We start from the raw sequence: 27,627 nt of genomic DNA on the forward strand, positions 1-27,627 counted from the left end.
TTTCTAAGCTGACATGGTGGAGAGTTAGGCTGCTTCTAGAACTCATAAATGAATTTAGCAAAGAATCAGGATATAAAATTAACACCCATAAATCAGTTGCATTCCTGTACACCAAGGACAAATCAGCTGACAGAGAAATCATTGAAACTTTCACATTCACAATAGTCTAAAAAATATATGGAGGAATAAATCTAAGAAAAGAAATAAAACACCTCTACAATGAAAACAACAGAATTCTAAAGAAAAATCATTGAAAAAGATCTTAGAAGATGAGAAGATCTCCCATGTCCTTGGATAAACAGAATTAATATTGTCAAAATGGCCATACTATCAAATGCATTATACAGATTTAATGCAATTCCTATTAAAATCCCAATGATGATCTTTATAGAAATAGAACAAGCAGTCATGAAATTCATTTGGGAAAATAAGAGATCCAGAATAGACAAAGCAATCATTAATAAGAAAAGTGATGCAGGAGGCATCAAAATACCTGACCTTAACTTACACTACAGAGTTATAGTAACAAAAACAGCATGGTATAGGCACAAAACAGACATGAAAACGGATGGAACAGAATATAAGACACAGAGTCTTAGCCACATGAATACAGTTATCTCATACTAGACAAAGACACCATGAACATACATTGGAGAAAAGATAGCTTCTTCAACAAATGGCGCTGGGAAAACTGGAAATCCTTATATAATAGAATGAAAATGAAACTCTCTCTCACTCTGCACAGAACTCAACTCACAGTGGTTTAAGGAGCTAGACATTAGACCTGAGACTCTGGGCCTACTAGAGGAAAAAGTAGGCCCAACTCTCCACCATGTCAGTTCAAAGAAATGGTAAGTTAAAGAACACACCACTCTGCTGCTCAGGGTTGGTGGTTCAAAAGGGTTGACTAGAGAGTGCAGGGTAGGGAGGACTTCCTGGAGCCTGAGAGCTTGTTAATTTTGGCTCTGAGACTTTGGAAGGATTCAATTTTGTCTTGTTGCATATGAATATATTTTACTTTGTTGAAAATGAGGGTGAACAGTTTTGTCGATTGAAGTGTTCTGGAAAGTGTCAGGAAACCCAGGTATGGAAGTCAGGAGTCCTAACTCTCCTTCCAGCTGGACCATGGTTGTCTTATTCAGGTCACAGGCCTCAGTTTCCACACCTGTAAAATGACACCTCTGAACGTATTAGCCTCCCCCCCACCTGTAAAGCCTCCAGCGCTCAGAACCTGCTGTTCCAAAGCACAAATCCATTTATCTAATCTTAACAGTTCCATCTTGGCTTTTCAAATGTAACAGGTGGTTTAGGAGATACAAGAAAAATAACTCCCAAATAATTTCAAAATAAAACAAAGCAAGCTATACTCACTGCCTCTGGATTAGATAAGCTTTCCATTTCTTGCCCTGTTCACCTGCATAAGGAACAGAAAGAAAGTAAGAAAGCAAGCTAAAGAAAAAGTTAAAAAAAGCTTTTCTGTCTTTCTTTCAATAACACACACATTGTCTTTCTACCTGGCTTTTTGTGTGGCCCTGTGCCAGCAATGTGGATAAGATCTTTCAGCAACTTTTACAATGTCACATACTTATGCAAATTGACAATGTGTTTATAGCAACAGGCACCACAACAGGTTTCCATTAGTGAGAAGCAGCCAGGCAGCCTTACAGCTTTGAGTACTGAGAATGCCTGTCCAAGCTCTGAGCCGGGAGGGTGGCGGTTAGACATGTTGTAAGGACAGGCTCTGAAGCACACCAGTCTCCAACATGGCTGCTGTCTGGTGGAGCCATACTGTTCAAAATCACTGCATCTCTCCAGTTTCCTATTCAGTGCAGGGATGGGGTGTGGCTGGGACTATTTTGTGGGCTACTGTGGGCCATGCACTGGGCCAGCTGCCCACCTATCCAATTCTGCACTCTGCCATACAGACTGGAGTGGAAGCTATGCCTCTCCACTCCAAAGGCCCTGTGTGAAGTCAGGCCTACAACCCCCAGGCTCATGTTTGCTAAAGATAGACCTGTATGCAAGATGCAGGTTCATGGCCCAACTCCAACACTTACTAACTATGAGATTTTGAGTAAAATGCTTAACCTCCTTGAGTCTCAATTTTTTTTTTAATTTATCAAACAGAAATAGCCAGACCTAAGTTTTGATCACAGTCTCACTTTCTGACCATGTGTAATGGCACCTACCTCATTGGGTTGTTTGGGAATTAATGTTCATGCCTGACACTCAGTAAGGACTTAATCAGCGGGCATCATGCCATCATCATTTAGAACATTTCCCATCTTGTGTTTTGGAGGACGTTAATGAGCAATATTTGAAAAGGGTTTCTATGGTTAAACTAATTATAAATTACTCACTAATTAAGGAGCATAGGTATACAAGCATCCTTCCTTTAACACTTGTCAGAGCCCTAATGAGAATTGTGTCTTTCTGAAAGGGGGCTTGGTACTTATTTTTTTCTCAGATTGATTTGTTCTGAAAAGCCCCTTTTGTTTGTGGGCTATTTTGGGCACTAGTGATCCATGACGTGCTTTGGGAAATCTTAACCAAAGCCTTGAACGGGGTTGCAGGGAGAAAGCTCAGAAAGAAGTACTTAGTGAGACTTGAAGAGTGACACATTTGAGGAAGGAGTAAAAATTAAGGTCAGGAAGAGAAAAGAGGGCAGATCTGGACAACAATGGGCTGGGGAGCCACCTGGACACCCTCCACCCCAGCCCACCCAGGTCTAAGTAGCTAAAGTGACCGCCACTTCATGTAAAGCGCTCCTTTACATTAACTCATTGTGATTCTCCAAATAAACCCTTGAAGAGAGCCAGGGCTAGCCTTATGACCCCCATGGAACAGATGATCAAGGTCAGGCAGTGACAGGCTCAGCAACCAGCCAGGATCACAAAATTAGGAGGGAGTACATCCAAGGTAGGAGTCCATTTCTTCTAACATCACTTTCTAGAGTCTTCTGGGCGAGGGGGAAGGTTGTTTCAGAGTCTAGTTTGCAGAGCATTCAAATTGTACTTAGCCCAAGGAAGTTAAATAATTAAGATCATTTTGGGCTTATTGTTGGCTTTAGGTGACACCAGATTGTTTTCATTTGTAGTCTCTTTCCAGCTTTTCCATTTGGAACACTATACCAATTTGGTCTGTTGAGAAGCATAATTGGAACCTTACCAAAAAAATTTTTTAAAAATAAGGCTCAGGTTTAGTTGAACCAAATTTCCCCTTCCTGCCCCTCTTTCCTTTAAGCTCCACCCCCATCTTTAAGGTTCAGTGGCTTTGGAAGTCACTCTTCCAGGCTCAGGTGATCCTCATAGTGCCCTGTGACCTCACTGCAGAAATTGCTGAGGTCAGCCTGTTCCTTCTCACACCTCTGGGATAAGGAAAAATCCCAGGGGCCTGTAAACAGGGCAAGAAATAGCACCCCACCCCAGCACACTGTTTAGCTTGGATGAAGAATGCACACAGCAATAATGCAATGCGCCCTGGGCAGGGACAGGACCCAGTGATGTTCCTATACCTCATCACTTGCTGATTAATGGCAAGACTATATATAGAATCTTAGAGTTAGTGGTGGTGCTGTGGGGGTTGTTGTTTTCCTTCTTACTCCTGCTGTTTGTGCTGAACTAGGGAATCCCTCCTGCCAAAGGAGAAGAGGAGAGTGCTGTAAACATTCTGGGCAGGTGATGGTGATCATTAGGGACTGAGTGGGAGTTTGCCTGTCTCACCCAAGCTTCTCAAAACTAGGGCAGGACACCTGGGAAAGCATGTGGAGAAAAGCCTTTCTCTTCTCTGTTTTGATGGCTGACTTTTTGTTTTTGTTTTTGTTTTTACTGGGAAAACAAATTCAAACACAATTAAAAGGCTTGCTCTTAAATCCCCTGAGAATAGAGACTCTTTCCTTAGCTCAGTTATTTAAAGATTATTATGTCTTTACTGTGTGCACAGTACTGTGTGTGAAATTCCCGGAAGAAGTTGAGGTAGGAGAGCTACCCCACGGGAGCTCACAGGCCAACTGTAGTGACAGGATCTTCACCTAGAGCTGGAAATGGGCATCTGCCATTTCTGTCATCTCTTGGGAGAGCCAACCTTCCACAATGCAGAAGTCCTGATGGAACTGGCAATCAAACCCCACCATTCCAATCCCTAGCAGAGGAGCAAATGAGTGAACTAAGTTCCTTTTCTACTGAGGATTTGCATTTACTGGGGTCACAGAGGAACAGAAAGGAATTAGAGTTGTCTCCTACAATGACTGTGCCTAAGGGTAAGGTCTGTAACCTCTTCTTATTTAGATGTTTGGGGTTAGTTACCCTGGTTATTCATCTTCCTCCAATTTGGTTTTTCAGCCATCTCTCTTTAATTCTATGAGTTACTCAGTATCCAATCTCCTTCCAATATACTCTTTTTTGCTAAAATTAGGTTCTATTTTTATGCTCAAAAACAAAAGATGCTGATACTTGAATGATATTAAACAAAGAACTACAGCCTTGGTGATGGAATCCCCAATTCTGACTCAGAATATCAGCCCTGCCACTTGCCAACAGTGTGATCTCACCTTGAACAAGTTAGTCTTTGAGCCTAATCAACAGAGTCGGGGACAAGAAAGCTCAAGTGTCTTCCTCTTCAAGATGACAGGAGATAATAGATATGAAAGTGCCTCGTTTATGTATTAAATGTTATTATTGTTATTAGTGATGAATATTTGTAAGATAGGAATAAATAGAGACTGAGTACACAGTGATCCTTAGGAAATCGGACTGACTAGAGAGGATCCAGTAACGTAGGGAGAAACAAAAATGAGATGGAACGCGATCGTTGGACAGAGCATGCTAGGATTCCAGATAGCACACTCAAGTTCTTGAGTACAGGAAGAATGCCGTGAACAAAATAATAACCTGTTGGCCATCTTCTGGGTGGAAAGGACAGAGGAAAATTCAATATGGGAGAGCAGTTTACCGAATTTTGGGGTGTGGGTTACAAATTCTGTTCCCCACTGTTTGGCCACAGGCTTGGTGGCAATTCACATATGAAGCTCAAGGGAATGTTGTTGTGGTGGTGCATTCACGGGATGCCACAGAGCTCTCTGCCAGGTTCTGGTTCTGTTATGGTTTGGAAGTGAGATGTCCCCTCAAAATTCACATGTGAGACAATGCAAGAAGGTTCATAGGAGAAAGGATTGGGATTGGGTTGTAAGAGTCTTAACCCAATCAGTGAATTAATGTCTTGATAGAGATTAACAGTGGTAAGTGAAGTGGTAGGGTGTGGGTGGAGGAGGTGGGAATTGGGGGCGTGGCTTTGGGTATATATTTGTATCTGGCAAGTAGAGACCTCTGGCTCTGCTTTCTGATCATCCTGTGAGCTGCTTCCCTCTGCCACACTCTTCCTCCATGATGTTCTACCTCACCTCCAGCCCCAAGGAATGGAGCCTTGCTGTCTATGGACTAAGACCTCTAAAACCGTGAGCCCTGAAATAAACTTTACCTCCTCTACAGTTGTTTGGTTCCTTTTAATCACAGCAACAGAAAAGCTGACAAAAACAGGTACTGTACACCAGAACCTGGGAAATCAAGCAAGAGGTTGTAGTAAGTCTAAGATAGACAGAAACAGAAAGTAGAATGGTAGGAATAAATGAATGGGAGACAATAGAAGAAGTACACTTGGTAACTTGTAAGGAGGGACAGTGTTAGGAAAGAAGAGAGTAACATATTGTGGAATATCTTCCCTGTGTCACATTTTATATAATCTTCCCAACAATTCTGGGAGTTAATCATTATTATTCCCATTTTATTGAGGAAGAAACTGAGGCTCAGAAAGAGTTTAATTTCCCCAAGGTTGCTATGTAGTTACACTTAGTCTTAGAACCAGGTCTGTCTGACTCTATGTTCTTTTTCACAATGTCACAATAATCCTCAAGAAATGAAGGAAATAAGGAATGAAGATGCGAGACTCACAGCTTATCAGAGAAGCCCCTCTGTGGAACTGCCAATGCCAAAAGATGATCTGGAATGTGTTATCATAAAATTTAAAAGAATCCAAAATCGCTCTCAGCTCCCACTAATGAGCAATTGAATGAGGGTAGTCAACTGCCTTACTTCTCTCTACTTCCTAATGCTTAGTACTAGCACTAAACAAACTAATATCTTGCTATTATTTCTCCGGAATAGCATCTAAATTAAGAGCATGGATTTGCAAGTTGGATACATCTCGGCTTCAAACCTGCCTTTGCTGGAAAAGGTGACTTTATAACTGGAAATAATAGAAAATGAATCCCTATCTCACACCACCAAAAATTGATTCCAAATGGATTCAGAATCCAAATGTCAGAGCAAAATCATAAAACTCTCAGAAGATATATGAATGATCATCTTTTTGACCTTCAGTGAGGGACAGAATTCTCAATCAAGACACAAGGATTACTATTTAGAAAAAATACATCAATTTCAACTATATTAAAACTCAAGAGTTTCTGCAAGCTACAAACTTTGGGAAAATATTTTAAGCACAGAAAGCCAATAAAATAAATAAAAGATTAGTTTTAAAAATATATAAAGCTGGGCTGAAGATATAGCTCAGTGCTGGAACACTTGCTTAGCATTCATGAGGCCCTGGATTTGATCATCAGCATGGCAAAATTTTAAAAAGGTGTGTATTATTTATATATACATGTATATTATATATGATGTATAATATATAAATTAGAAAAAACTCAATAAAAATATAGGCATAAACCATAAAGATACATTTCACAAAACAAGAAACACATGATCAATGAACATATAAAGAGATACTCACCAATTATCATGAAGAGACAGATCACATTTCATCACTGTGAAATGCCAACTCTTACCCATTTGATTGACAAATCTTGGAAATCTGACAATAATAAATGTTGAGTCTCAACAGAATCACATACATAATGCTGGTGGGAAATGGGAAAACACCACGGTATTATCCTGTAAGCCTGAATGAACACATATTCAGAAAATCCATACTTGCTATTTCTCTATGTATATACATAAGATAAAATTTAGTGCATATATATCAGGAAACACATATGCAAAAAATAGCCATATCAATAACCTGGAACCAACATAAATACCGATTGAAGGAAGAATGCACAAATATATTTCATAAAATGAAATATTCTACATCATAAAAGCAAAAAAATACAGCTGTTTTCTTTCAGACAGATTAATCTAAAGAGCATCATGTAGAATGAGAAAATCACATCCCAAAAGACTGTATTCAACATAATATATATTTTATAAAGTTTGAAAATGAAGCAAAACTAAATAACATACCATTTAGGCATACATACTGCTATAAAAACTTTTTTAATATTTATTTTTTAGTTGTAGGTGGACACAATATCTTTATTTCATTTTTATGTGGTGCTGAGGTTTGAACCTAATGCTTCACATATCTAGGCGAGCACTCTACCAACTGAGCCACAACCCCAGTCCTGAAAAAAAAAAAACACTTTTAAAATAGGCAAGGAAATGCTAGGCATGCTATTCATGAAAGTGGTCATCTCTGGGGAAGAGTTGCTGGATTAGAAAGGAAAGCACACAGGAGTTTTTAAGTTACTGGTATTATTCTGGTCTTGGTTTGGACAGTGAGTTCAGAAGTGTTTATTATGCTATTTGTTATACATACATGCATAAAATAATGTAAGAGGTAGCCTTTGATGAATCAACAGGGATAATGTGCCAGGAGCCAATGATTATGATTAATCCAATTCTGTGAATCCAATATCCAAACACTCAATAAATAAAAAATTCTGGTTCCATTAAATGCCAATTTTATGAGCCATGGTAAGTTGTTCAGTTTTCTTGGCTACAGGGAAATTAAAACCAAGGGCTATTATCAAGATTAACTGAGCAATAAATAGGAGCTAATAAACCACTGAATCATAGACTTTAAATGAGTAAATTGTATGGGATGTGAACTATAACAGCTTTATTGAGACAAAACTCACATGCCATACAATTCATTCATTTAAAATCTACAATTCAGTATTTAATCCAAAGACTTGTGCAACCAGAAGAACATCTTCACCACCCCAAAAGAAACCCTGAACCCATTAGCAGTCATTTCTCTTCTACCCAACCCCCAATACTACAATCTATTCTGTTTCTATAGACTTTGTCTAATCTGGACCTGTCATATAAATGGAATCACACAAAGTGTTGTTTTTTATGATAAGAACTATTTTTATCATTACTTAGGACAGAAATTATTAGAGTATAGTGAACCCCTGATCGTCTGCAAATATCTGCTGTTTGGCAGCCCATATTATTATCTGCAGTCATGACCATCAAAATAACTTTTTTTTAGTTGATTGAGCATCATCTATCATCTAGTAACTGCAGCATGTTGTCTTATTCTCATAAGAATTATGATGCCTTACGAAGCCAAGTAGCTTGGTCAATGTCACCTTGGTAGTTACTGGTTCAAAACAAGGTCTGACCAGAGTCCAGGCTTTTAATCACTCCCAATAATTCCTTTATGTATTACAAAATGATTTTTCTTTTTTCTTTTTTCTTTTTTTTTTCTGGACAAGGGGATGGTAATTAGTTGAATTTTAAATATAGTCTTTATTGTTGTTCTGTTGAGACTAATTTGCAATTTCCACTGGAATCAAGTAGAGTTAAAGGCTTGAGGTATTTTCCTGGCTAAAGTCATCCAATATTGAATCATTTATTTCTAGAAAAACCGTACCTGTGGGAAGAGTAGCAATTATCACTCAAGAGAAATGTGCCAATGAATGAATAGCAGACTGTTGACTTAAGGGTTAGCAAAACATAAAGAACTCACTAAGTCCTTAATTATTGCTGTTCAGTTGAGGATGCACCTGCCTGTCCTAACACTGCTGTGGGTATCACGGTGGAAAAGCAGAAGCTGTTAGATTTCCTCCAAGTGTCTGGTAATTCTCACTGCATATGGAAATAAATAGCAAAGAACAAAGAAATAAAGAGGAGGGAATCACCTAAACCTAATTCAATTCAGTTTAACACATGTATTTCCACTACGTATATTGCTACTCATTATGTTAGAGATTTCAGAATTTCTACAATGGAGGGGTCAATGTTTTTACAAAGCAGAAAATGTTGTTTTTCTCTTTGATTCTATGTGTTATTGGAGAAAGGATAGTTTCCACAGAAAGACATAAAATTCATGGCCCCTTCTTCCCTATTTAGCCTCAAGGGAGCTTAACGGGGCCTGATGAAACAAGGAAAGCCATCACACTTTCTTCGACAGCTCAGAAATCCCTGGGGTTGAGTTGAGTTTTAGGTGAAGGGTTCACGGTGGTGCCAAACTGGTCTGCCCCGTCTCATCACTGTCCACATTTGACAAGACCACAGTTTGCACTACAATCACACTGACAGCTGGGGGACAAGCACTCACGCTTGAGACCTGAGGAAGAAACACCTGGCTGGGACGACCTGCAACCACACAGCTTATTGCTTATTAAATAGCCTCATGACCTATTTCCAGGAGAGACTTTGAAGGCAGCCCAGGCTCTAAGTGTACCCCACTGCCTCTGACTCCTGACCTCCTTCCCACTGACAATTCCAGGCCTTCCAGATTTTTTTCTCTTTTCTGAGCACCTAGGACTCCTTTCCCCCAACCCTGCAAGTAAAAGGGCAAAACAAGATATACGAGTTCTGTGGCACAGAGCCAAAGGGGTAACGGCGATTCTTGGTCAGCCTCAAAACCCAATTATGGGGAAGGAGGCATGACTGGAACTGACTTGATTGGGGACACATTCCTTCTACTTCAAGAAAAAAATAAATAAAACAGACTCAGAGAAAAATCGCTTTGTAAGTTGGGTACTTTCTGAGGACAGGAGAAAAATCCCTACTGGTGTGTGTATTCATAACAGGCTGTAGGTCGCCTAGTTTATTCCGACCTGAGCAGGATGGGCTGGTGACTAGATGGGGATTAAAAGCACCAATGATGGGAGACATGGAAGAGCTATATTAAATGTGGGCAACCCAGACTGTGTCCAAAACTCACTAGAACATCAGCTCTATGAGGATAGGGAGTTTTGTCGCTTGGAACTTCCAAGGCTCTTTGTGAATTATTAAACGAATGTGTGAAAGCCAATATGGATGAATGGTGTGGATCAGTGACACACCTGCTGGTAGAATTCAGAGCAAGGAGAGGATGGTGGAGGTAAGCTACCCTCACTTCCACACCTAGGAACACGATGCCCATCATTACCAGCACCAACACCCCTGCGCCCACTACTAGTACTGCTAATTATACTAAGTGCTATCATTAGTTGTCTATTCTCTGCTAGGCCATTTACATTCAAGTTTAAATTGAATTTCACAATAACCCCAATAACCTTCCCATGTTACAGATGAGGAAACTAAAATTCACAGAAGGAGGTTGCTTGTGGTCTCATATTTAAACAGTTCAGGGAATTGGAAAGCCCTATGTTACGAAGTGAAATGAGTCAAACTCAGAATGTGAGGGGCAGTATGTTTTCTTTCATATGTGGAAGCTAAAGAGAAAAAAAAAAGGAAAAAATCAAGGGGTATTTCATGAGTAGAGAAGGGAGACCATTAGTGTAGAAGAAAGGGACCAGAGTGAGGGGAGGAAGGGAAAAAAGAGGTACTGAGAAATAAAATTGACCAAATTATGTTGCGTGCATGTATGAATATGTAACAAATCCCTCTATTATGTAAAACTATAATGCACTAACCAAATTTAATTAAAATAAATAGGCAGCAAAGTAGGAGTTTTACATGAATCTAATTGACCAAAATGTAAAGGGAAAAATGATGTCTACTTGTGTGTTGGAATTAAGAGGTTCTAAAGGGAAATGATGTGCCTAGTTATAAAGGGAAAAAAAAATTATCTCCAGTCAATTCCCACATGAGTCAACTGTTTCATTTTAATGTTATTGTTTATAGCATTGATGTTATTGCTCACTATTGTGTTCTGATACAATTCCCTTGAAGTTTGTAATATATGACCAGGAATTTGTATGGGTTCTCACTGATATATATATGATATGAAGCACAGGTAGCTCACCTATGCTGAAATGGAAGCCATATCTTCTGCCATATGCCTCATCACCCTTATAGTATTAGCCATTATTTGAATATTCATAAAAAGAAGGTGAACCTGGCACTAATCACCAGATCCCCAATTAATCATTGTGAAAAATTATGAACAATATCATGCTTGCCTTGGAAGTGATATCACTTCACCATAAAATTACAAGATCACATTAGAACACACCAATCAGGCATTATCAATGATTTATTTTTTTCACTTTTTAAAAAATTTTGATTTGTTATGTATGACAACAGAATGCATTACAATTCATATTACACATATGAAGCACAATTTTTCATATCTCTGGTTGTACACAAAGTAGAGTCACATCCTTCATGTCTTCTTACATGTACTTAGGGTAATGATGACCATCGCATTCCACCATCTTTCCTACCCCTATACCCCCTCCCCTTTTCCCCTTTGCCCTATCTAGAGTTCATTTAATCCTCCCATCCCCCCATATCAATGATTTATATAACCAAATGTCAGTCTTCTAGAAGACTGCAAGGTAGGTGGATATCCAATGTGAAATGGCAGGTGGTCTCCTGGGTCTGATGGATACCAAAGACAATCTGCAGAAGATATTTAAACAAAAATCACCACATCTCTTTTACCATTGAGCCAAGAAAAGAAGGCAGAACTGGGATGAGGATTCAAGGACAAGAGCCGATGGGGAGTAGATTAAAACAACCTCTTTTTAGTCTCCTCTCCTCTACTGACCCTAGGCTAAGCTCTCAAAATATGTGACAATGGATTCCATTAACTAATGAGTCCATACAAATTTAAAAAAAAAAAAGAACTGATTTGATCCACATTTTCTCCTGTCTAATTGCCTTTTTAGCAAAATTCTTCAAAAAACTATTTATATAAACTCTCTCATTTCTCCTCTCCAACCCTCATGAGAACCTCTAAAACTGTTCTTGGCAATGTCACTAGTGATGTATGAGATGCTAGATTCAATGTTCAGGGCCCCAGTTCTTGAGCAGTCACAACTTGACAGTCAATCTCACTTTCCTTGGAGGAACCCGTCCTTCATTTGATGCCCCAAACACCACCCTCCCCTACTTCACTTACTGTTCCTTCTGTGTACTTCTCAGCATCCTGCGGATGCCCTTGAACTCTCAATGCTGGGGGCCCTCAAGTTTCAGTCTTTGGAGTGCTTCTGTTCTTATCCGCTCTTTCTCTTAATACACACTCTATACACCACGACCCCACCACGGCTCTCCAATCTGCCACCCCTGAACGTCAGACTGGCTTTCCCACTGCATTCCAATCTTAAACTTGTCCAAACCTGAAGTCACATCTTTCCAACCCCAAAATGGGCTTCACCCACCATCCTCCTTATCTCAGCTCATTCAGATCCATTCTCTAGATTGCTCTGACCAGATACCTTGGTACCATCTTTGCTTCCTCAATATCTTCTACATCTCTTAGGAAATCCTGTTGGCTCTGTCTTTAAAATATTTCCAGATTCTGGCCCCTCCCATTCATCTCTAGAGCACCTGCTATGGTCCAAGCCATCATGTAGTCTGACTGACTGAAGTTACCTCCTTGCTGACCTCCTGCCTCTCTCTTGTACCCTACAGTCTCTTCTTCATGAGGCAATTGGAGTGACACTGCAGCACCTGGAATCTGATGACATCCCTTTGCTGTTTAAAAATACCTAATGGCTTCTGTGTAAAAGTCCAAGTCCTCAGGGTTATACAAAATGATATATAAGAGGAAAGGAAGGGTAAGACAAGATAATATAAATGGAAGAAATGATTTACAGTAGAAGGGGTAGAGAGAGAAAAGGGGAGGGGAGGGGAGGGGAGGGGGGATAGTAGAGAATAGGACAGACAGCAGAATACATCAGACACTAGAAAGGCAATATGTCAATCAATGGAAGGGTAACTGATGTGATACAGCAATCTGTATACGGGGTAAAGTTGGGAGTTCATAACCCGCTTGAATCAAACTGTGAAATATGATGTATTAAGAACTATGTAATGTTTTGAACGACCAACAATAAAAAAAAAAAAGTCCAAGTCCTTACAGGGTTCCACAAGGCCCTGTGTGATCTTGTCCCATGATCTCTCTGACCTTTTGCCTACTCTCATTCCCTTCATTCAGTTATCTCAGCCCCATTAATGGCCTTGATTTTTCTAAACACATTAAAACCCTTTTCTATGTCAGGGCCTTTGAACGTAATGTTTCTTCTACCCAAAATGCTTAGATATCTAGGTGGCTCACTCCCTAGTTTTTTTAGTTCCCTAATTTAATGGTGCTGCCTCAGAAGGAGCTTCCTTGACTAAAACTCCACTCTTGATCTTCTCAACTGGATTTATTGTTGTCATGTATGTGTCATGATCTGATATCATATATATTTACATAAAATATATACAATAAATATATAAATATCAATGTTATATTTATATTTATTTATTTATTTATTTTTGTTCTCTCTGTCTCACTTCATTATAATTTCCATAAAGGCTGGAATTGGGGCTATTTCGTTCATTGTTGTATCCTAACTTCTAGAGTAGTGCCTAGTACATAGTAGATGCTTTGTTAGCACTTACAAAACATATGGTTCCCTTCCTGAAGGATGTGAATCTTAAAAAACAGGTAAGAACTAACCGGGTATGTGAAAATGGAGGATTCTAACCAGAGGAAACAAACTCAGAGCCACAAAAGCCTGAGAGAATTTGGTAGACCCAGGAATGTACAGGAAGTTCTAGATGGTTCTGAAGGACCCTGTCTATTAGTTTCCATATCCATTCAAGGATCTCTTGCAAAGTAGAGCCCCTTCATCCCCAAGGTTTCCTGACTGACTTGTTTTAGTAGGAAATTCTCGGAGACTGAGATGATTAATCGCTCTTCCCAGCTCAGGAATCCCACCTGAGGAGCAAAAGCTGTGGGGTGAGGGGTGTGGGAAAGAAGGGAGTGAAGATAGAAGAGGAGGGAGGAGCTCTTAGATTAATCCTGCGGGTTCATCACACCGGAAAGGCAGATCCAGGAAAGCCATGTTTGGCAGGTAACGGGCCTCTGCCTGCGTGACTCAGCTGCCTCCAGCACGGTATCCTCGCTGCGCCGGTTGAAGTAAGCCCAGGTCCCCAAGGCCTGATGAGTGAGGTTGTAAAAAACTCACTGAAACACGTTGCAAAACCATTCACTGTCCCAGCAAGATGCTTTAAAACCAGGCTCAGAACTAATCCAAAAAGAGGCTGTCTTGATCCAAGTCCACAAAGCATCTGCCAGAAGGCCTTACCTCCACGTCGACTAGGAAGCCAACAACTCTCCATGGAGTGTGCATTCCACTAGTAAAGGGCCACGGGCTTCCAAAGGCCCCAGGATTTGGGTACTCAACATCTACAGTGAGGCTGCTTCATGCTTCTCTGGGTTCTTTCACTGAAGTTTCCCCAAGTGCTTTCCTAGGATGGATTATTTATCCCATTCTGAGGATGAGTCCAGAGAAGCTAAGTCTTATGAGTGGGGTCCCTGAGGTTGGAATGGAGATCCAGACCTCCCAGTCCCATCATGGTTATTGGGCAGCAATTTCTGAAGGGCTGGGAAGAGAGCAAAGGCCAGGGGCAAGCCTGTGTGGAAACTGGAAGACAAAGGAGATGGGCCGGCATGAAGGTGGAGCACTGAGATTCTCTCAGTACAGCAGGAAAAACGACTCAAAGCAACGTTCTCCCTGCCCTCCGTCACCTGCACTTTGTTTGCAAATAAAGGACACCGGACTGAGACTAGCACTTGAATAATCATAAAATGTCAGATTGAAGGGTTCTCTGGGAGAGCGTCAATCCAATCTCTTTTGTTTGCAGGTAAGGAAATGGAGATCCTGAAATGACAACTCAACTACCCAAGATAATGCCCTTGCTTCATGCCAGAGCAATGACAAGAGTCTGTGGGTCTTAAGCATTGACCCTGTGTTCTCTCCAGATGCCAGTCATTGCTATAGTTGTCCCCTGTTCCTTGATATAACCTTGAAATTGAGTAAATCCCCCTTAAAACATTAGCTAGCTCCTCCTCTCTGCTCCCCTGTCCTCTGCACTGACATGACATGAAGACACCACGGTGAAAGGGTGGGTGTGCCCTGCTCAGACCTGTCACTGAAGACTTAAAAATCTCCTGAATCTTCTACTTATTTGGTCTTGGAGCCAAAACTAACACAGCCATGAAAAGAAATGCTGGGAATGCCCAGAGAGACTCTTGGAGAGGTGGCTTCTGGGAGCAGGGGAGCCTGGTTTCTGGGACATGGTCAGGCCCACTTTGGGCATGTGTCTGAGGGAACGTGTTGGGAACCATGCTCTCAGGTTTCCTGCCTGGCCTTCCATTCCACTGAGTGACAATCATGGCTCTCGGCAGAGGTGGCAGCTGCCAACGGGAGACTCTCCCAGCACTCACCCACCAGGTGTTCCTCTCATCAACCACATTAGCTTGGCAGGGAGTGCCCCAGCCAGGGCGCTGGGATGGGCAAGGAGGTGCAGCTCTCGCTCCTCTATGTTCCAGGTGTCAACAGATGGGATATGGATCTGCCCCTCCCTTAACAAATAAATAGCACTTTTATAGGCTGAGTAATCCCACATGGGATAAACCAGACTGTCAGTTACCCCAGGTTGTCCAGCCAGGTCAAACTTCTTTGGCCCTGGATCATACAGCCCATCAAAATTCTTGTAAGGAGTAGCATTTGTAGAATGCTGGCCTTCCACTGGACAGCAGTGAGATTGCATGTCCCCTCACCTACCCATTGAAGTTACAGGGAGCTAGGTACTCCTAGAGTCACCTCTTTGTCCCACCCCCAGAGCCTACAGCTTTATCATGGTGCAGATGCAGTTGATCCCTCCCATTCAGCCCCAGGAAAGAATGAAATTGCTGATGAGTGAAAGGGATCCACCCCAAACCTTTTCATTCTTCTTCTGACTGCTTCCTGACCTCAGTAACAGGGGGGAGAGGGGAAAGAAACTCCTTTTCCTCTTTTTTCTGGTTGTCTTCCAGTGTCAGGCTTCTCGTGGCAGTGAGAGGCAGCAGTGTGGCTGGATCCTGACAAATGAAAAGAGGTGATCGTCAAGGTGCACAGGGTCCCCGTGAGAAGCCAAGTGCTTCGATTTGACAACCACATGAGAAAGCAGGCAGGGTTAGCCTCGTCAGAGCGGCAGCTTAGAAATCAAAAGTCCTGGGGTTCTGGATACTTGTTAGGTGTCACTTAACCTGTCGGAAACTCAGCTGCTGCTTCTATAAAATGGGATAGTAATATCTCCCCTGCTCACCTTGCTGAATTATGAGTTAGAATGAATGAAAGCTTTTACAAACTGACGAGTACTACCAAGAAACAGGTCCTCACTAGGTGCTGCAAGCAGTCACCATGTTCTGGCAGCCTGGCTGGCTTAGCCACTTGTGCTGAGCGGTGGAGTGGGTTCCCATTTGAGAGAGCACAATGTGGGGGAGGCCTGAGGTTTTTCCATTCCCTTCTTTCTATACGTATTCTATAGGCACTGTGCTAGTCTCTGTTCTAAGAAGAAAAGGACAGACTCCCTCCTTTTAAGGACAGGCAGAACCCAGCTCGGGAATGCTGATGGCCAGATCCCAGAGGAAGCCGACTTTGGAATAGCACAATCGGTCTCCCCTTCGATATGTACTCAGTTGACAAACACCAACATGGATAGGAGATCTTTCAGGGTCTTTGGGGCCTGAACAGACTGAACACCAGTTGAGAACCTGGGAAAACACACAGTCCAGCCCTCTGCCTGATTCCCTACCTTCTGTTACCTTACCGCATCCCAAGTATTGGAGTCTTTGGCTTACATGAGAACAGTTTTTTCAGCACGAGGTCATTTGGGGGTCAGCCGTCAATTCCTAACGCAAGAGAAATTCACCTCTGATTTGAATCTCCAGGTTTTTTAATCTACCACACAATGAATTGGCACTTTTCACTGAGGCAATGACTCCTGGGCCCTTTAGAGCTGCATTAAGCTCCGTGACTTAATGACTCTCCTGTTTAATGGAAGCAAAAGCCGTTTAAGTGGTCACAGCTGCCAGGAACTTTGCTAAAAGAGTGAAACTTTCCAAGCAGGTTGGGCAGTAGCTGCGCTAATCTCCCCGGCCCGCCACCCCTCCCCCGCCGTGTCTCAGGCTTGTTTTGACAGCGCTGGGAGCTGGGTCCCATGAGAAGAACAGCAAACTCACTCCTTTCCCTTTCCACGTCTCGAGCTCCAGCCCATCATTTGCCGCAGGGGGAAGGAAGAAACAATCAAGCATTGTCTTGTTCCGGACTGGTGTGTCAGGGCCTCATGGAATAAATATTATTTGCCTGGGAGGGGAACTGGCTGGAAGACAGTCAAGTAAGGGCTGGGGTGGAGGGAGGGAGGGCAGCGATGTTTGGGTTTGGTTTTATTAGTAGTTTAATCTTCTTCTCCCTTAGTTCTGCAGATTCTTTTTTTTTTTTTTCTTTCTCCTGACAGGCCATTAAGCATAAAGGCCATGATGTATAGGGGCCTCTGCCAAGAAGAAACAAAAAGGGACTTTCTGAAGCGTGTGGCCTTGCGTTACTATGGCCTCCTGGTCACTCTCTGACCAGCTCTGGGTGAGCAAGGGACAAACATTCTGGGGACTCTCCCAGGGAGCAAATGACATTCTGGAGCCTTCCAACCACCATGCAGCCCCTCAGCAATCCCAAGACATCTCACCCAGTGTGGTTGCTTTATTCCTTATGTAAGTATTAGAAGGACAGCAGACTCCATTGTAGATCTGGAGAGAGGGAAGCCAAGGGTTTCCAGCGTTTTTCGAGTTCTCAGCACATGCAATTCATTAAATACTCTAGTCTACTGCTTTTCCCTCATCCTTCAAGTCTTTTGACTCAAGAGAGGGGCACGCCTCTCCAGAAGAAAGAACTAAGAATCAACTACTCACTAAGAGACGGACACTGGGAAGATTGCTCCACAGTGGCCTGACCCTTGTCACCTCAAGAAAATGAACAGGTAAGAAAAATGAAGGTTATGAAGGTTTTGTGGCACAGCAAGGCAGAAAGTCAAAGTTTCTCTTGTGCAAAGTTCTCCTTCTATTTAAGCACAAAACTTTCCCTCAGCCCTAAGTTCATTTTAGAGTCAAGCCCCCTACCCAGGTGCTGTAATAACAACTATTTATTATCATTGAGGACTTACCATCAGCACTTTGCTAAGTGCTTTTCATGTGTTATCTCCCTGAACTCGTGCAACAAGACTGTGAGATGGGTACCATTGTTAGTCTGATTCTGTGGATGGGAAACTGAAACTTGGAGAGGGTAAAGAATTTGTCCAAGGCGCAGGTCACTAGAAGGCTTCCAACCCATTATCCTTCCCTAAAGTCTGGACGCCTCCAGCATTTCCTAGCAGTGAGGATGAATTTGGAAGACCCTCTCACACCTCCATACCCAGGATGTACCCTTGCTAAGGAAAGGGGTGCAGTCTTTGGCTATGACGGGCCCTGGGAAAATGGCACTGAGATCTTAGTTTTATAGGCATGATGCTTACGTTCACCTTCATGTGCTGGGGTTCTTGTGTTCCCAGAGGGCAGGGACCTGGTCTGTGTATTTAGCTTATTTTTGTGTACAAAATAATTTGGTGCTCTGCTCAATGTCATGCACAATTAGAGATTAAATACTTGCCTTTCTGAGGTTGATAAAGATCTCACCATCCCAGCCAGCAAAATAAACACTGCCTTCCTTCTCTCAGAGAAAAACAAAAAGGCCCAAGAGGCCATGCCATCCTGAGCACATGGCATACAGGGTGTACAGCACAAGCAGGTGAGTCCCTCGACCTGGCTTTGGATCCTGGCTCAGCCACACACCAGCTGGGCCCTCAGGGAGAGCACCCTGATCTCTCAAAGGCTGAGTGTCCAAGAATGTAGGGGAAGGTTACAGCACCTTCCTTGTAGATTATTGTATTAGGAGAGAAAGTGGCTATAAAGTTCCCATCAGCCTTGCCTGGCAGAGGGTATTGTTACATGTTAGTTTCCTTACTCAGGGCTCAGGCATCTTCTCCTTCCTGTCAATGAAACCCCCACTGCACTAGAACCCCTTCAGTAAGACCTGGAATGCTGTAGTTTGTTGCGGCAGAAACACTGGCTGGGAGAGAGAATTTCTCCTTGGGTGACCCTATCTCTTGGGTCCTGTCTGTACTGGGGACATTCACAGCATCATGCTCTGCTGGCACCTCAATGTGCTGACTGGCATGCCGCTGCTATTCTTATTTACTCAAGAGGCCCAGACTTGGGTCTCCTTTGTGGCCTGCAGTGGCAAGGCTAAGACCAGGCTAGAGGTTTTAGCAAAGACATAACTCAAGTAGGGATAACAGAGCCAGAAAGCAACATGCAGGTAACCCACAGTGTTGCCTCTGCACTGTGTGGTGCACATCGAGAGCTTCTGTCCAGCTCTACCTGACCTCAGAGGACACCTTCTACCCTGTCTAGAGACCTCAAGATCCAGACTGGAGAAAAAAAAAGGCCCAAACTCCCTCTCCGCCCAGTACCTATTTTCTGTGTTCCTACTTCCAATATGAAGACAGTCCTTGTCCCCCACACATAATGGGAATGAGTGTTCCTTTCAGAGGTCCCTGTCTTCTTACATTCAGGAGTGTGGCTCACAGAGAACCATGTTCATTCAACACAGTAAACCCTGTGCCCAGGCAGGCAATACTTCCCTGGAACAGGGAAAAGGGAGGAGGAGAATTTTATTACAAGTGTTTTATATTTACACTGTCTCCTTGGATCCTCACAATATCCCTGTTAGTTATTTTAGGACCATCATTTCTAATCTGAAGATTAAATGTTGACTTGGAAAGGTCAAGTGAATGACCAAGTTCACACCTGGCCAGCAAGCAACAGAGCAAGGTCTTGGGCTCAGTGGTCCTTGTCCTTGAGTCCAGGACACCAACCCTACTAATGAACCTTTCCCAGGAGTGAGCCAGGGCTCTCCTACAAGCCAGAATGAGGTATTTTCTGGAAGTAGTGAGTGAAAGAAGCATTAGATGCAGCCACAGGCATGAGGTGAGGGAAACTTGTTCCTCTCTCTGCCAAGTTATAGGTCAGTAGGCTTGGGTACGAATTCAGACTTTGCCACTTTAAGTATGTATGGTCTGAAATCAAAACTCTCCATGCCTCAGTTTCTACATCTGTAAAGTGATAAGGAATAAACCAACTAACCTTGTAGATTATTGCATTAGGTGAGAAAGTGGCTATAAAGTTCCTATCAGCCTTGCCTGGCAGAGGGTATTGTTACATGTTAGTTCCTAGTATGTGTAGATATTAAAAATAAGTACTGATGTTTTGTAGACATTGTTATTGCCTCTCTGATTTGTGAGAAATAAATGAAATGATGGATGTGAAAACCTGTTATAAGCTGCATAGGTACAGGATAAGCGCTCATGTATGTTGCACAGGTAAATGAAATGATGGATGTGAAAAACCTGTTATAAGCTGCATAGGTACAGGATAAGCGCTCATGTATGTTGCACAGGTAATAGAAAAAAACACTTGACCTTAGATGATATATTTAAATACCTCCAAAGCTTCAACAGGAAGTATAGAAATGTACCTCCAAAAAAGCGATTTTTGCTTTCTGGTTTTATTTCAATTTTACCCCAGATCTTTTATTTATGTAATGGTTTGCATTTCACTTCTATATTCTCAATTAACACATACCATAGGCATTGTAAAAGACACATTGTCTGTTTATTTATTTACTTATTTTTTTATTGGTCACAGTGAGATACCCAAGGACTCCTTTAAACAGACAATGTGTGGCATTTATACACATTATCTGTTTAAAGGAGTCCTTGGGTATCTCATTGTGAACAAAGAATACAATTAAGCTCTGTCTCACTTTCTCAGTCAATGCAGATGCAAGGCTTCTCCAAGGCTGGGAGAACCGTGCAGGCAAGCCATCCAAGGAAGGGGAGCTGCTAATAAATGTCTGAAAGAAAACCTATTAATATCACCTCTGCATGTCTTGTAGCAAAGGCTGCTTGGACAACATTTGGCGAGATTCAGAATGTGTCTGATGAATTTCAAGCCAAACAAGACTTACCAAGTGTAATTCTGCATCTAGCATCATGCTAGAAACAGTGTGGTATTTAATGAAGTGTCTATGCATAGCCTTTTGCCCTTTACAGAGATCAGTGTGGCTGAATGAATGAGATCAATGAAAAGGAAACTAATCAGAGAATCATCAAAACCAGTAACATAATCAATGGTTTGATTTTATGGCCCAGAATGTAGATATTAGTATAGCATAGAGGAAAATGGACAAAAGCTACAGTGAACAGGAAGAGGTTGGTTAGCCAGGCCTTGGCAGGTGTGTAGGAGTTGCATTGGTGGAAGGGAGAGTGGCATTCCAAGGGTGGGAAACTACCAAGAGAATCTAGAAGACACAAAAGAACAAGGACTGTTTACAGGATAGAGGCAAAACTGGCGTGATTATGGTAGAGGGAGGGCATCCTAATTCCCAACCTAATCTACTGCTTTGCAAGAGCCAGAAAATTTAGAATTTCTACTAGCAATAAGGTGGTTTGTTTTATTCTCCTTCTCACATTCATAACTAAACAAGAACTTAGGTGACTCCCTCAAACTCAATCTCCTCACCTGTAAAATGGGGATGGTAATCCAAGTCTAGCAGAGTCACTGTGAGAATTAAAGGGAATGCTATGTGCAGGTTTCCAGGGACAAGTGCTAAGCCACAGGCTATGAGGGCAATTCGTCCTTCAAGCTCCCAAATTTCCAACTTAGGTTCCCAAAAAGAAGAAACCCTATCCCCCCCCCTCACCCTTCCAAAGAGCAATGGGAGATGTTTTACCCCGATGCTCCTTCAACAAAGTTTTGGGAAGAGGATAAATACAGAATTCTCTTGTACAGTGCCAAGAAGGGAGGAAAGCTGGGTCCTATGTGAATCTCTTGCTGTTGGCACTGATTCACAAAGGGTGCAGGAGAGGATTGCTCAGGGTCCCCTACACAGAAAACTTGCCTGCATCTTGACCTCCTCAGAACTTTAAAAAATGCTCTTCAGTTCAAGGGCCCTTCAGAGCCAGGGATTTCTGAATGGAGTCAACTGTCCTATTGGGACACAGAGGATGCCTTCCTTTTTCCTGCTTTGTCACTTTCTCTTTCTCCTTCTTGAAAGGACAAGATAGTAAGTTTGGTCGTGACAGAACTTCTTGAAAATGGAGAGAGCACAGGAGAGGTTAAATCTGATAAAGAAACGAGCTCGCTAACCTCCGCAACCTTAAATTAGGGACCATGATAGTGAGCCTAACCGATGATAGGCAGTTGCTAGGGTTGGAAACAAACAAACGCACTCTTAAGTGCTTTGGGAGGAAGGAACGTCTAATCAATTAACCCCCCGGGGCAGCCCCGCCTGGTGGTTCTCCTCGGCCTGGTTTCAGGCCGCTGAGTCCAAGTTTCTACCACAGACCCAGGGCCCAGACTGTTTCCAAAGAGTTCTGTAATTGTTTTCCACCTGTGTCTTGCGCAAAAACCACTGCTCAGCTGCGGGCCACACTCCCTTTCTCCTCCCTTTAGACTAAATCCCAGAAATATTGAAGGGAGGAATAAATCCAGAGAGGCCAGGTCAGGGAGGGGAAGCCCGGGCGGGTTAATGAATGGAAGCAGCGACACGCAGCGGGCGTGTGCCCAGGGGAGCCTGGAAGGGTCTGCAGTGCCTGGTCTGAACCACCCAGGCGGGAACCCTGCACTGTTCGCAGAGAGCACTGCTATGCCGCGGGGAGGAAGCACAGGCAGGTGTGTAACCACGCGGGACTCTGGCGGCTAGGGCTCTATGCAGCCTCCAACCCCGCATCGCCCCGCTGCGCCCTGCAGACTGCCAGGACCCAGAGATGCTCCTGCTTCTCCCTGGCGTCTGCCGCCGCGGTCGGAAGGACTGCCCTGCCTCTTTGCACCGGATGCTTGAGACTGGGAAGTGAGAGTGGGCCCACGTGCGTTTATCCCCTGGGCTTGTGAATGCGCAGTGTGAGCGAGTGCGTGTCCGCGCGTGTGCACACACGTAGGTGTATAAGCAGGAGGCGGGTGGCAAGACAGGGGGCAGTGGGCATGCGTGAATGAGCACACACGTGTGATCATTTTGTGCGTCTGAATAGGAACCCCAGGGGGCACCTTAATAAAGAATTCTAAGCAGCTGAAGGAGCACCTGAAACTACTGGAGAGAAACTGCCCTAGAATATAAGCTCCTTGAGGGGAGGGATTTTTTTTTCCCATTGCTCTACCTCCAAATGCCCATTAGGTACTTGGTGGGTACAGAGGGAGGCCCAGAATAGTTAATAAATGGATGTCAGGCGTGGAGGAGGGTTGGTCTGCAGTTGGAACTCTCTCCAAAGCCATTTCTCACTTATTTCTATTCTTATCATAAGCCCTGGCCTTACTCCAAGACCAAGCATTCTCTACATCCAGGACGTACCACCTGTTCCTTCCCTGCTCCTGTTGCCCCTTCCCCTGATCCTCACAGGTGAGAGAGTGGAAAGTGGAAAATTGCAGAAGCAGAGCTCTGGAAATGGAGAGCTATCAATGGCATGCTTCCTTCAGGATGTGGTGTCAGACAGGGAGCTCTTCCTCAGCTCCTCCATTTGGGCATTTAGACTTTGAACTCCAACATTTCCACTTTAAAACAGCACTTTATTCCCCTTGCCTCACAAGATTGTTGTGAAAAGTCAAGGGAACAGGAGGTGGAAACACACAGGGGCATTTTACAGAAGGTTGGTTTCTTTTCCAGTGAGCACCCCTTTTGTGGTGGGGATTGGGTAACATTTAATGATCTCTAGGAAAACACCCCTCCTCTTTTCACCATTTGCCTTGAAGGAAATTTAAGGGTTACTGAAAAGTGAGGGCAACCTTCCTTTCTAAAACATCCAGAAGTAATGTGCCATTAATCATGTATTCTGCTGGGGCCACGCCACACCTAAGAGGGGCATTCTCCAAGTGGTGAAACAATTACATTGTGACCAGCCTAAAGCACAACAGCCTTGGCACTTCCACTTGGGCACCTTCTGCATGTGTGGCTGCCTCTGAGCCTTTGATGGAGATCAGCAAATTCTTCCTTCAGCTGTAGAGGGAGACACTGAAAACCTAACCCTGTTGTTAATTTTTTTTCCCCCATCATGAAAGGATCAGATTTCACCCTTCTCAACCTGATTTAAGGACCCACCAGAAATAACAAACTTCATGGAATAATAAGGAAATTATCCTCTTACAAATTGGGAGATGTCTCTCTTCCTTGGGAGGAGATAGAAAGGATGTTATTTTTCTTTTACCATGGTGAAGCTGCTGTGATTAACCATGCCACCCGGGTAATTGTTCACTTGTGTGTAAGCTGATAGCTTGCTGTTCCAGGGCACACCTGCCAACACACTCCTGAATCACATGCTACCTCCTGATGAAAGGAAAATTCCCATCATATTCAGTTAAAGGACTCTTTAAGCCTGGTCTGTCAATAACCTGAAGGTGGAGAATAGCCCTGAGGTTAAGAAAAGATTTCCTAGGACTGGCTAGACATGTATTTGTTTAAAGGAATTAGGAAAACACCCAGTCTGAGCCTGGTCAATACCTCTTGTTTCTCAACTTGTGGAAAATAGTGATGGTCCACAGAGAAACCAGAAACTCCTATAAAGCCCTACGATGGTTTTTTATTTGATAACAAGGGGAAATTCCTAAGATTTCTAGATTCCTATCTCATTTAGAAATCTCCCTAAAAGTTATTGGAAATAAGATCAAAAGCCCAATAGAAGAATTGGAATCCATATTAGGCTCCTCCTTCCACTCTGACATATTCAATCTCACTTCTCTGTCTGTCCTGAGCCCAGATATCTACAACTCCAGAGACTCCACAGACCTCTTAGACTCATTAAGAATCCTCTGGAGTTTTCAATAACGCTAAAGGAAGTACTAAAAGGTGTGTGTGTTTATATACATATATTTTAGCACTTCTGTTTAGACTTGACAGATTCCAAGAGCTTCCACACACATTACTGCACTTAATACAATCCTCAAAACAACACTATGTGGCAGATGTTGTTATTATCCTCAATTTCACCAAAGAGGAAACTGAACTGGGACTCAGGGAGGTAAAGTGACTTGGGTGATATCATGCCATCAAGGTGCGGCACAACCACAATGGAGTCTACCCTCCCAGATCATTAAAAATGACTAGAGTCTCATCTGGCTCTGAGTGGAAAGGACCTCATAATTAACACTCTATGGCAAGTTGCTGACAGCAGTCTTATGTGCTGTCCCTTTCAGATATATTTGTGTTTAAATAGGAAATAATTTATAATCCAAATAAAGAAAGTTCTGTATGGCAAAACATCCAGGCACCAGTAGCAGCTAAATAAGGGAAATAAATATAAGGATTTAAGATCAATCAGGATTGCTTGAGTTGTGAAAGCTGGCAAGAGTTTTATTTGTCAGAGCCTCTACATGTCCACTGGATACCTGTCTGCCTTCAGCCTGTCCCCTTCCAGTCTGCTCTATGTGGTGTTGAGTGCTCGCTTCAACAGCCCTCGACCTAAAAGCATCAGAAGGGAACTCTCCTTAGTAAAGTGACTCCTTGAGTGTGGTCCCAGGACTAGTAGCAAAAGTATCACCTGCAACTTATTATTAGAGAAGCACATCTTCCTTTTTAAGTTGATTATCAGGTATTTTCTCCCAGTGGTGAAATTCTAATACATGACTCCAGGGAGAGCTGGGGTGTGCTGCACTTTGAGTACCTCAACCTTGTTGCCTACAAGATAGTGCCCAGACCCCTCACAGACCTCACTAACTAAATCCACAGTCCCCTAATTATCTAGCCATACCCAACTAGCACTTACTGTTCCCTAAATATATCCTTTCCAAGTATCTTTGGAATCCTGTTCCCCTTGTTTGGATGGCATCTCTTTGTTCTCTGCCTGATAATCTCCTATTATATATCATAAAAAGTCCAACTCAAAGACTCGCTCTTTGGAGGGTTCACCTGTTTTCTTTTCTGGTGCCCACAGTGCCTGTGCAAACCCCAGCAGCATTGCCATGTGGGGTTCTTCTGTTTTACCTGACAGTGAACTGCAATCCCAAGTTCAAAGGCTTTGTCTTGTACCTCTTGGTATTCTTGGTGCCTAGCATTGTGCCAGGAATATAGTATGTACCTAATAAGTATGTTTTAAATAAATGAGTAAGTGGATGCATGAGCTCAAGTATTATATCATTCCTCACTGAGTAACAGAGACAGGCACCAGGCCTGTGGGCATACAGCTGGTTGCTTCAGAGCCAGAAGTGGCCCCCAGGCATCCTGAATCCTAATTCAGGATAGTAAGTAATTCTTGGTTTGTTTCACCAGACTCCATGTCTTTAGGTAATATAATTGTTAAACAAGAGTCTTTTTGGCTACTTTGTGACAGATAATTATGCCAAACACACAGAACATAAAAAATTCTCCCCTTTGGGCCATGGAGCTGTGATTTGGTGAGGTCACAGCCTGGTCTTGGTTATCTCTGCATCTTTTTGTGTTCATATTTATATATGGCACCAACCTATCATAATAGTATCTACACCAACTATTAAACCACTTATAATGCCCAGGAACCAATTTGTGGCAGCCAGCAATTAGCCCTATTCATGTTTTTAATTTTTCTCTCTTTGAAGTTTAATAGATGGTTATTATGATGTAGTCTGTGCTGCCTCCAAGTCTGCAGACTGCTTGCAGCCTGTCTGCAGCTAGAGAAAATTAGACTCTAAGAGGGAAACTACATTAACCTACTGTGACTCTGGATTCATTTCTAAATCTGCTACATTGCCCAGGTCGTCTTTCCCCAGGCAGAGAGTCAGGATGAAAAAGGATTTGGAGTAACCCATTGTTCATTAATTCATGCAGCACACACTTTGTGAGCCTTGCTATGTGTGATACACTGAGAACACACAGAACAAGACATGGTACCTTCCTTTACAGAGCTTCTAGACTAGTCAAGGGAGTAGGGTTGTGAGCAGGAATCTGCAAACTAGTGTGATCCCTGCTGTGACAGAAGAAACTTAGGGGAAAAAGGATGTCTACAGAGGACTCAGAGGGAAGACTCCAGGAAAGAGGGCAAGGAGGTGAGAGCGGGGAGGTCACGTCCAAAGAGCCCCATAGACAGACTTGTAGACCTTGGAGCTGCATCTTGGGTGGGATGTCTTGACATCCAGTAATGCCCAAGAGGCCCAGGTCATTATCACAGCCTGGTACAAAGAGAGGAGGAGACAGCGGTGTCTTATTTGTGAATGATAGGCACAACCAAAGATCTGCTTGAAGTATGCCTTGTGTCAGGGAGAACTCTTGTTTCTTCAAGCCATTTGTGGCTTTGGGGATGGAGTGAGTTACGAGAACAGAGAGCTGTAAATGAAGTACTCAGAATTGATAATTGTCAACCTTTCCCTTTCTACTTGCTCATTTTCCAGAGCTTAAAAACATCAGTCTCTTTTATTCTGAAGAAGAGAAAGAAAGGAAAGGAAAGAAAGGGAGAAAAGGGAATGAAATCAGCCTAACAAAATAACAGCCCTCCCTAACTCTAATGCTTTTATACTTGAAAGCTC

General features: G+C 42.8%; 1 pseudogene; it reads left to right on the forward strand.

Annotated features, from left to right (window-relative positions):
- The window catches only part of LOC101973829 (protein DEK-like), an 83,419-nt pseudogene extending 65,794 nt beyond the window's left edge, over positions 1–17,625 (forward strand).
- The last annotated feature ends 10,002 nt before the right edge of the window (positions 17,626–27,627 follow it).

Source organism: Ictidomys tridecemlineatus, chromosome 4 (assembly GCF_052094955.1).
Source record: "Ictidomys tridecemlineatus isolate mIctTri1 chromosome 4, mIctTri1.hap1, whole genome shotgun sequence".
In the NCBI taxonomy this organism is placed as follows: domain Eukaryota; kingdom Metazoa; phylum Chordata; class Mammalia; order Rodentia; family Sciuridae; genus Ictidomys; species Ictidomys tridecemlineatus.